Source organism: Lotus japonicus, chromosome 3 (assembly GCF_012489685.1).
Source record: "Lotus japonicus ecotype B-129 chromosome 3, LjGifu_v1.2".
Taxonomy (NCBI): Eukaryota; Viridiplantae; Streptophyta; class Magnoliopsida; order Fabales; family Fabaceae; genus Lotus; species Lotus japonicus.
Genome location: NC_080043.1, coordinates 27,462,080 through 27,471,833, shown reverse-complemented (window position 1 = coordinate 27,471,833; position 9,754 = coordinate 27,462,080). Strand labels below are relative to the sequence as shown.

General features: G+C 38.1%; 1 long non-coding RNA gene across 6 annotated transcripts; it reads left to right on the top strand.

Annotated features, from left to right (window-relative positions):
- Positions 1-1,827: 1,827 nt before the first annotated feature.
- Positions 1,828-4,815, top strand: LOC130749587 (uncharacterized). Of its 6 annotated transcripts, none has more exons than XR_009022977.1 (6): positions 1,829-2,042; positions 3,204-3,285; positions 3,648-3,725; positions 3,905-3,977; positions 4,176-4,225; positions 4,455-4,815. It is a non-coding gene; the product is annotated as an uncharacterized LOC130749587 (long non-coding RNA). The 6 variants fall into 6 exon arrangements; XR_009022974.1 differs by having other exon boundaries at positions 3,639-3,725; XR_009022976.1 differs by lacking the exon at positions 3,204-3,285 and having other exon boundaries at positions 1,828-2,042; positions 3,639-3,780.
- The last annotated feature ends 4,939 nt before the right edge of the window (positions 4,816-9,754 follow it).

Here is a 9,754-nt window from a genome sequence, read left to right as displayed (position 1 = left end):
AAATTTATAAAGACATTTTGAGATCTTTTGAAGATGGATATTCAGCGGGTGGTGGATGATTTTTGTCTTCATGCGACTTGGCCTAGAGGATGTAATGCTTCTTTTATTGTGTTGATCCCGAAGGTGGCATCGCCGCAGGGGTTGAATGAGTTTAGGCATATTTCGCTTATTGGTTGCTTATATAAAATTGTTGCAAAGGTGATAGCTCGTCGACTTCAGGGAGTTCTCCCTGCTCTTATTGATGAGAGACAGTCCGCCTTCTGGGGGGAGGGCGCAATATGTTGGATAGTGTGATTGTGGCAAATGAGGTAGTTCATGCAGCGAAAACTGATGGCAAGGCTACTTTTCTCTTCAAAGTGAATTTTGAGAAGGCCTATGACACAGTCGATTGGGGGTTTCTGAGATACATGATGAGGCGAATGAACTTTTGTGAGAAGTGGATTCAGTGGATTGATGGGTGTCTGAAGGCTGCTTCTGTGTCTGTCTTGGTTAATGGCAGCCCTGGTGAGGAGTTTCTGATGCATAGGGGTGTGCGCGAAGGTGATCCTCTTGCGCCGTTTCTGTTTCTTATTGTGGCAGAGGGGTTGACTGGTCTTGTCAGGAGTGCTCTGGTCTTAGGCAAGCTTTCAAGGGTCAAGCTAGGCAAGTCAACACAGGTTGAGGTGTCTGTGCTTCAGTTTGCTGACGATACCCTATTCATGGGGGAGGCGTCAATGCAGAATGTGCTTACTATTAAGTGTATTTTGTGGTGCTTTGAATTGGCTTCAGGACTTAAGGTGAATTTCCTTAAGAGCTGTTGTGTGGGTTTGGGAGTGCTGGAGCATGAGCTTCAGATGTTTTCAGCTATTTTGAATTGCAAGATTGGAAGGGTTCCGTTTGTGTATTTGGGAATACCCATTGGGGGGAACCCTATGCGGGAGGCATTATGGCGTCCAATATTGGAAAAGATGCGAAGGTGTTTGTCTTCGTGGAAGCAGAGATCGTTATCTTTTGGAGGGTGTGTGTGCTTGGTGAATAGTGTTCTTACTTCTTTGCCTTTGTTTTTCCTATCTTTCTTCCGGATTCCGAAGGGTGTTTTGAGGAGTGCGAGAAGGATTATGCGAAACTTCTTATGGGGAGGTTCTGAGGTCGATTCAAAGATTGCTTGGATGAGTTGGGCTTAGGTTTGTAAGCCTAGAGAGTACGGGAGGCTGAGTGTGAAGGATTGGGAAATGTTTAATCGTGCATTATTAGGCAAGTGGAGATGGAAGCTAATGTCGGGTTGCAATGATTTGGGGAGTAGGGTGCTTCGAGCTAGGGATGGGGGAAGGGTGGAAGTGGGGATGTTTCGGTTGCGAGGAGGGATTAATTATGGTGGAAGGATCTCTACCGGGAATGTTTTGAGGATGGGAATGGGGGGTGCTGGTTTGATGGGGTAGTGCGTAATAAGGTAGGGAGGGGGAATGTGTTTCGTTTTTGGAAAGATGCTTGCACTACAACATTTTTCACTTTAGACCACGCTAAATTCTTCAACGGAAGAAAAACCGTGGCCTAAGTATAGTATATGCCACGGTTCAATAACTGTGGACCCTTGATGACCACGGATGAAGAAAAGCGTGGCCCCTACATTTTATTCCACGGTTCAACAGTTGTGGCGATTGATGGCTACGCCTTCCCAAACCGCGGAAACCTTATCCCACTAATATAACCGTGGCATAAAAATCTATATATTTTTTTTTTGGACAGATTAATTTTCTTCCTCTAAAATTTTGTGATTCTCGCGCGTGTTTTTTATCTGGCACAACTAGGATTAGTTTTTTGTTAGAAAAAATTTAAAAGTAATAAAAGAAGAAAAAACCCTTAAAAATTAAACCCCTAAAACACTCTCTTCTCAGAACTTCACGATGATAAGAGAAAGTTTATGAACCCTAGCTTTCTCCATCTCAATTGATCGTGATCGACCCTCCTCCCTCCGCCGGCACCGCTCATCATCTCATCTCGCGCGACCCTTCTCTCCACCGGCACGACGCATCTTGCGTGACCCTCCCCTCTCCGCTGTTGAGGTATGTATTTATGTCTGTTGGGGTGGGTTTTTCTTTTCTGGGTGTTTTGATGCTTTCCTTGCCTTAATTAGTAGCATATTCTACTGTCCTCTGGTGCGTTTGGATCCTTGCCTGATGATTTGGGTTGTAATTCATGGTGGGGTTCTTTTTTCTGATTTTGGTTCCCATCTATCATGCTAAAATCGTTGCATGTTGGAGGGATTTGGGTGGGGAGTTATCTGTCCGTGGAAAATAGTTCTATTGATGTTTGTTATCTTTGAGAAAAACTATTCTATAAGCATTACTACAACATATAAATATCAACCAAATTATTGAAAGGTATCAAACTGAAGGCATTTTATTATGACAATTTCTCAAGCGGGGAGTAGATCCTTCTTAACTTAGTTTTTCATAAAGCAACAAACTTGATGCAATTAAAATCTTGATAGGACCATCATAACATAAATCCTGCTCGTTCTTGTAGGTCAGTGCATCAACATAAGAAAATCTGGTCACAATGTGGCCTATGACACCTCACATGCATACTCAACAACTTAAAGGAGCATTCTGTTTTTATTTTAATTTGGAATTGGTCAAAGGCAGGGTCTAATTACCTCAGTTTCTCAAGTGGAACACAACCCAAATCAATGTTGCAAAACATATATCGCATCTTAATCCACTATACTTGAATTTTTTTCCCTCTCGTATCTATCTGTATCATGGCCCTTCACAATAGAAAATTTAGTAGAGACTCAAATTTTTTTGGTTACTAGTTGAGACTCAATTGGTATATATAAGCAGAGTAAAAAGATGCAGAAAATATAATTAAAATGAGTACAGGTTGGGTGTGTCTCTCTAAGGGATGCTTCAGCGGGCTGGAGTGGAAATTGTTGGGGAAATTATCGTGCCTTTCATTAATTCCTTGATATCTTGCTTATAGTTTTGGTTTTACTGCACAATTGATATCTTGAAATGCAATTCTGCTCTAGCTTAATCACTTCTCTTGTAGGTCATTAAAATTGAATAGTTGCTTGTTGTCCTTGGAATCATACTTTTATGCTCTAGTTTTCATGTTGGGGTGGGCTATAGGCTTGGAGCGGTTTGTTTCCTTGGATCTTTAGTAGCTGCAAGATTCCTAACGTTTTACCCTATGCTTTTCTATGCTTTCCTTGGCTGTTACAGGTTGATGAGGACATGTTAATATTGGTTAGAGGTAGTGTTAAGCCATTAAGGCAGCAAGGGGGTCATGGTGTACTTTTACTAGGTGATTTTGTTTTTATGACTGAGTTGATGATTCTGGTTCGTGATCCTTATGTTGGGTGTTAACTGGCGAGGTCTAATCTATGCTTGGAGCTGTTCCAAGCTGGTTCCAAAGTTTTTATAAGCTTTTATTTCTCAATTTTTAGTATCCATGTAAATGTAATGTATCTTTTGCGATTTAAAGTTGGTGTTGTTTGGGATTTGAAATTGACATAGAATGTAGAATTAAATTCTACTGGAGAATGCTGAATTTTTCATAGATATTTATATTGTTTGCATTATGTGTCAAGTTATCTATTACATTTGCATCAATTAGAATCTGCCTTGAACTAACTCTTCTCTTGCACTTATTTCTAGTGCTTACAGGTTAAGTAGGGCTGTATCATCTGTGATGTTTGCATGGGCAAGTACTTTTATGGGACATGCAAACTCTTTGATGATGGTGTAAGTGATTCATCTTGGAACTGAAGAATTTTGTGTGTGAGATGTTCATAAACTGGTGCTTGTTCTTTTACTAAATGTAGCATGTAGTTTGGTGATGAAATATGTAGTTTGGTCCAAACTAATATTATTAATTTCTTTTATCCTCTTCTTCTTTCCTTATTTCTGTGTTTTATGAACAGGTGCTCATTACTAAACCTAAGGTTCTCAACTAAGAAAGATCCAGAGTGGCTAAAGGACTTAAGGGAACAAGAGGTAAAGATTGTAGAACGTTGCTTGTGAATATTTTCTTGTTAAAATCTAGATAGCAATTCAGAACAATGGACATTTGCTTGTGAATTTTCATTTGTGGCATAAAATGTGATACCAACTTCAACATCTATAGACTTCTCTAGTCCAAAGATTTTTTTCTTTACTAGAAGTTCATCAAGTCCTCCTATTTTTTGTTTTCAGGTTGTCATCAAATGTGACGAAGGAATCCAAATGAATCTGTTATGATTTAGGTAATTCTCAACTAAGCCAAACTCGTTTTGTCACAACTTTTTTATCTCCCGATTGAAGGTATAGCCTGATAATTGAATATGAGCTTGACATGTATATAGTTTAACTATGTCAGTGGATAACTTGTGCAGACAAGTACTCTATTTCGAACTTTTAGCACTAATTATTAATATTCTCTTGATAACTTCATATCTCGTTGAAAATTTTTTTTGTCCATTTTTTGCATGGCAGACTATACTGATTTGTTGCAATTGAAGTTGGAATGGCTCCAAATGTTTTCTATTGTCTCAAGATTTTGAAGCCTCCGCATATCCACTTGTCCTGGCTTAGGATTTGGACATAAAGAAATGGCACATACTTATCCATTTGTTTTTGCAAATTTAACCCATGGTCAAAATTTTATCCTCTATTCTATGCTATTTTGTAGAGTAACCCCAGATGCTTGCTGTTATGGCTTGTCATAGGCTGAGATGTGATTTAAGTAGGCCAAATAAGAATTAGGCCTTCTTCACTTTAACTTCTTCCTGAACATTTAAAGTTCTTCAGAACATCATTTATTTGAGTTAACAGATTTCTTTTGATTGTTGTTTGATACCTTTGTTTCAGTTTCCTTTTCATTCAATTTTTGGTCGCCAATAATACTTTTAGAGGACGATTGGATCTAGATGGTTAGGTAATATGTTGTTAAGTAAATTGTTAGAAATTTCTTATCATGTTAGCACACTTATCTATAATTATATTAGGCTTAAAATTTAAATGTTAGATTGCAAGCTCAGGTGAAAAAAAAGTAGCTGAAAAGGTTAAAAAAAAACACTTTGATGGCCACGGTTAAAAAACTGTGGAAGAAAAGACATTAGTAAACTGTGGCATTAATGGCACAGAGAAACCGTGGCATTAATGGCACAGAGAAGCCGAGGCAAAGGTTTTAAATAAACCGTGGTTGAAATTTCTAGAGCCACGGTTTCTCAAACGCGGTACTATATAAACCGTGGCGTTAGGATTTTATGAGAACCGTGGCTTTAACTTGATAAAACCGTGGCACTTGGGCTTGACCACGGCCGCATACACTGCGACACGAAAACCGTGGCGTAAACTTTCAGCCACGGTTTTTTAACATGTTGCCGCGGTTTTCTGTCCGCGGCAGAAGGCCAAAAATGCTGTAGTGTTGGTGTGGCCCGAGTGCTGTTGAAGGATCGTTTCCGGAAGCTGTTCATGTTATCAGTTCAGAAGAATTTGACTGTTATTGAGATGGGGGGTTGGGAACAGGGTAGGAAGACGTGGTATTTTCAGTGGAGGAGGCCTTTGAGTATGCGAGAGGGAGTTATGCTTGAGGAATTGCGTCAAGTAGTTGATACTGGTGTGTTAGTAGAAGGATTGAGTGATTCTTTCATATGGACAGCAGAACCGATTGGGTGTTACACTGTGCAGTCTGCATATAGATTGCTTTGAGAGCCTGTTCTTGTAGACATGGATCCTGTGTTTGATTTGGTTTGGGTGGCAGCGGCTCCGTCGAATGTGTGCGGGTTGGTGTGGAAAATAGTGCTGGATCGTTTGCAGTCGAAAGCTAATTTGAGAAAGAGGAATGTCATTCATACAGATGCTGAGGGATACTGTTCTCTTTGTGTACAAGAGGAATGTGGGAGAGGTGCTATAGGTGGCTTGGGGTTTCCATTGTATTGCCAGAAGACTGCATCAGACATCTACAACAGCATTTTCATTTGCAGTTAAGTTCAAAGCAGAACCAGCTGTATAGGGTGATTTGGTTTGCAGTTGTTTGGTCGGTTTGGGGGAGGAGAAATTCAGTTATATTTCAGGGAGGAAGTTGGAACGAAAATGAGGTGTTTGATGGCAGATGAAGGTGTGGTTCTAGTTAACTGGGAGAGTGAGGGGGTTCGGACTTTTAGTATATGAGTGGTTATCAAACCTGATTTTTTGTTTGCAATCGGTGGGCTGATCGTAGGTTTATCATCAGGTGGGAGGTGCAGCGCTGTGTTTGGCTATTGTTTGTGAGGTTGTTAGTGTTTTGGGGGCCGTGGAGTGTAGCAGCGGTTGGGGATTGGGCGGTGGGTGTGTTGTTGGTTATGGGTGAGGACCTTGAATTAGCTGGTTCTGGGTGATAGCGTGGTAGTATTGTGTGTGCTTATGTTGCACTTCATCCAACTATGCTGTTAAAATTTCTTTTTGTTTTGTTTGCTGTTTCTGAACTTTTGCTTTCTATTTCTTTGTACTCTCTTTTGCCATTTCTTGTGCCATTTATTATATATATATTATCATGGCTTGTCCAAAAAAAAAAAAAGACCATCATAGACTGATGTACAACGAATAGAGTTAAGTCCCAAGGGATATAATCTTTAAGAACATAGTTAAATATCATATAAAATATATTTATTATTATAATAAAGTGTAAAGTGATGAGACATTTCAGTCAAATCACAAAAAATACATCTCACGCCACGAGTAAAATTTTGTAGGGGGCCCAACTGCTCATTCCATTCTTCACAAATTTCCTTTGGACCCAAAGGGAAGAAAATGTCTTTGGTTGCATGTTTTCTGTAGGTTACTTTTCGTTTTTGGGCAAAATCTTGCGTATCGAACATTCAGACGAAAGAAATTTTAAACAAATAGGTTTGTGTCTAGTTGTATTTTAGTTCTGTTCAGTTAACCGACAACTTACTTCGATAGTTCCTTCCATGTTCACAATGTTGGAATGCCCACATTTTTTTTCGAGGCGGTTGAATCTTTGTTTGCCCTCATATCCAAACATAGCTATTATCGTTGGCTAATCTTTTTTTTTTGAAAATTAAAAAGATTATATATATATATATGTATATATCGCGAGAGAAACAGAGAAATCCTTTATATATGATAAGATTGGAGGCAAACCTAACAAAAAAAGTGAAATACAACACCTTCCAAGGGCACAAATACAAAAGCACACCAACCAAAACCAAAAGCCACAAGACGTAAAATAAATTCAAACAAAGCAACAACAATAAAAGAAACCCTCTAAACCATGCAAAAACTTTTAGTGCTCATTATTAAACTTTCTTATGCGTGTTTGAATTTCGATTGAATTTAATGTTGATCTAGTTGAAGTCAATGCATCAAAAGTAGCATTTCTCAGTATTTCAATCTATTTGTTTGGATTTCCATTGAACTTAATGTGGAACTATGTTGAAGTTAATGTATTAAAATTATGTTTTTTTTGTTACAAAAATGGTAGAACAGAGAGAAAGCACCTCCAGATTATTGGAGAGGGCGCCAATGACATGCTGAGGAGGCCAGCAGAGGTCCACTCCTAGAGGAAGTGTCGGGGGATCTCCCCGAGGAGGGTTGCCCACCAACTAGAATTTTACTAACCCCCGAGAGATTCGAACCCTCGATCTTTGATTTACATTAACTCAACATGTCACATCTAGCTTCTGCGTTAGTGTATTGAGATATGTGATATCATGTTTACGTTGAATAGAACGTCAAACCAAAACATAAAATATAGTGTTTTCCCGTTAAAAGTTTCTAAAGAGATATGTTATTTTTAAATATGTACCGCCATAACCCGGGACCATTTCATTTCATTCATCACAAGTCCAAACCCACGCTACGGCCCCACATCCTTTCACACCCTTCAATAAAAACCCTTCCCTTTTTTAATTTTGAAGCTCTTTTTAATTTTTATAAAAAGTTCAATTCAATGTCTGAAATTTTTGTACTAAAAAAAAATTGAAGTGAAGATGTGCGGGTGAACGAGATAAACATGAGTGCAGTAAATGGTGTTTGGCATTGCAGAGCCAGCTTGCGTCTCAGAGGCATTAATATAGGAAGCAAATTTTGCAGGGAGAGAGCGTGTGCTGTGCTTTCACAAGTCCTTTTTCCTCTGCCTCAAAAAATGAATGGAAATCATCATGTGATGAATATTTCCACTCCCAAACGGTGTATAGAATAATATTCTTTAATGACACTTTTTTTTCCCTTTCGAAACAACTCAAATTCAATTCATTAAACTTGAGAACAAGATACTACATTACGAAGGAGAATACCAATGAAATCAAATAAGAGCTCATCATGGCACCTCTCTAAAAGAACCTTGCTTAACTAAAACATTGGCGATTGGCAAAGCCATTAGTCTCTCTAAGAACATCTCCAATGCAAGGTTTTTAGTTCTTATTTTTGAGTTAAGAACTACGAATTGAGTTCTTAACCATTGGAGGTGCTCACATGGAGTTCTTAGTTCTTAAAAATAAGAACTCAGTTCTTATATAAGGATTTTACTTTTTGAGTTCTTAGCATAAAATATTATTTTTTCTCCCTCATCTAAATTATTTTATTACTTTATGAGTTTTGTTTTATTACTTTATGAAAATAAAAAAGTATAAATAATGTGGTTGGTGAGACCAAATGAATAGTGGTAAGAACTAAGAACTCATGGTTGAAGTAAAATTGCTTGAGAGTTGCTTAAGCACATGTGGCAATACAAGCCCACATGAATAGTGCTAAGAACTAAGAATTAAGAACTAGCAATGCAAGGTTCTTAGTTCTTATTTCTGAGCTAAGAACTGAGAACTGAGTTCTTAACCAATGGAGGAGGCTGACATGAAGTTTTTAGTTCTTAAAAATAAGAACTAGTTCTTTTAATGAGTTTTACTTTTTGAGTTCTTAGAAAAAAAATTAATTTTTTCTCTTTCATTCATCAAATGGTTTAATTTAAGTATTGAATTAGCATTTAAATTTCAATAAAAATTATATGAAAATAAAAAATATTACTACTATAATGGTATTGTGGGACTAGATGAATAGTGCTAAGAACTAAGAACTAAAAACTCATGGTTGGAGTAAAATCTGCAAAGAGTTACTTAAACACATGTGGCAGTACGAGCCCACATGAATAGTGCTAATAACTAAGAACTAAGAATCTAACATTGAAGATGCTCTAAAGATATGACATATATTAATTACAACAATCAACCTCTAAACTTAACCTATCATCAATAAGTGATGTGTGTCTAAAACGTATGTTATTTATCTTGTTTTTACAATATTTTTATGTCTGATTGTTGCAATTTATATTCAGAACTCATGTTCTTTTAAGTGTATTTGCAAAATGAAAGTACAGAGAGGAAAAAGAAGAAAATAGTGTAAAAAGAGGCAAAAATGTGATTTAAGCCTTTCACATACCAGCAAAGAAGCTCAACCATGCTAATTAAATGAAGCTCCACGACCATGCATCCCCCGACTATTCCATGGCTGAAGTCTTGTAAAGTAGCCACGATCGTGCTTCTTAAGCCATAGTCGTGCCATCCTAGGCAACCAGAAGTCTCGTAATTAACCTAATTGTATCTATTTAAAGAAAGACTTGAGGCAAAGGTAAAGGACGTGTGTGATGCCAAAGAGGTAAAGTACAAAATGAGTGTTTACAGGAGCAGTTGAGGTACTATCACCTCCGACAGTGGAATCAAGAGGAGGAGGAAGCTGCGGCTACGGCCGGAACTAAGCCTTTCTCGGCGGCAGTACGAGAGGTGACTGTACCGGACGAC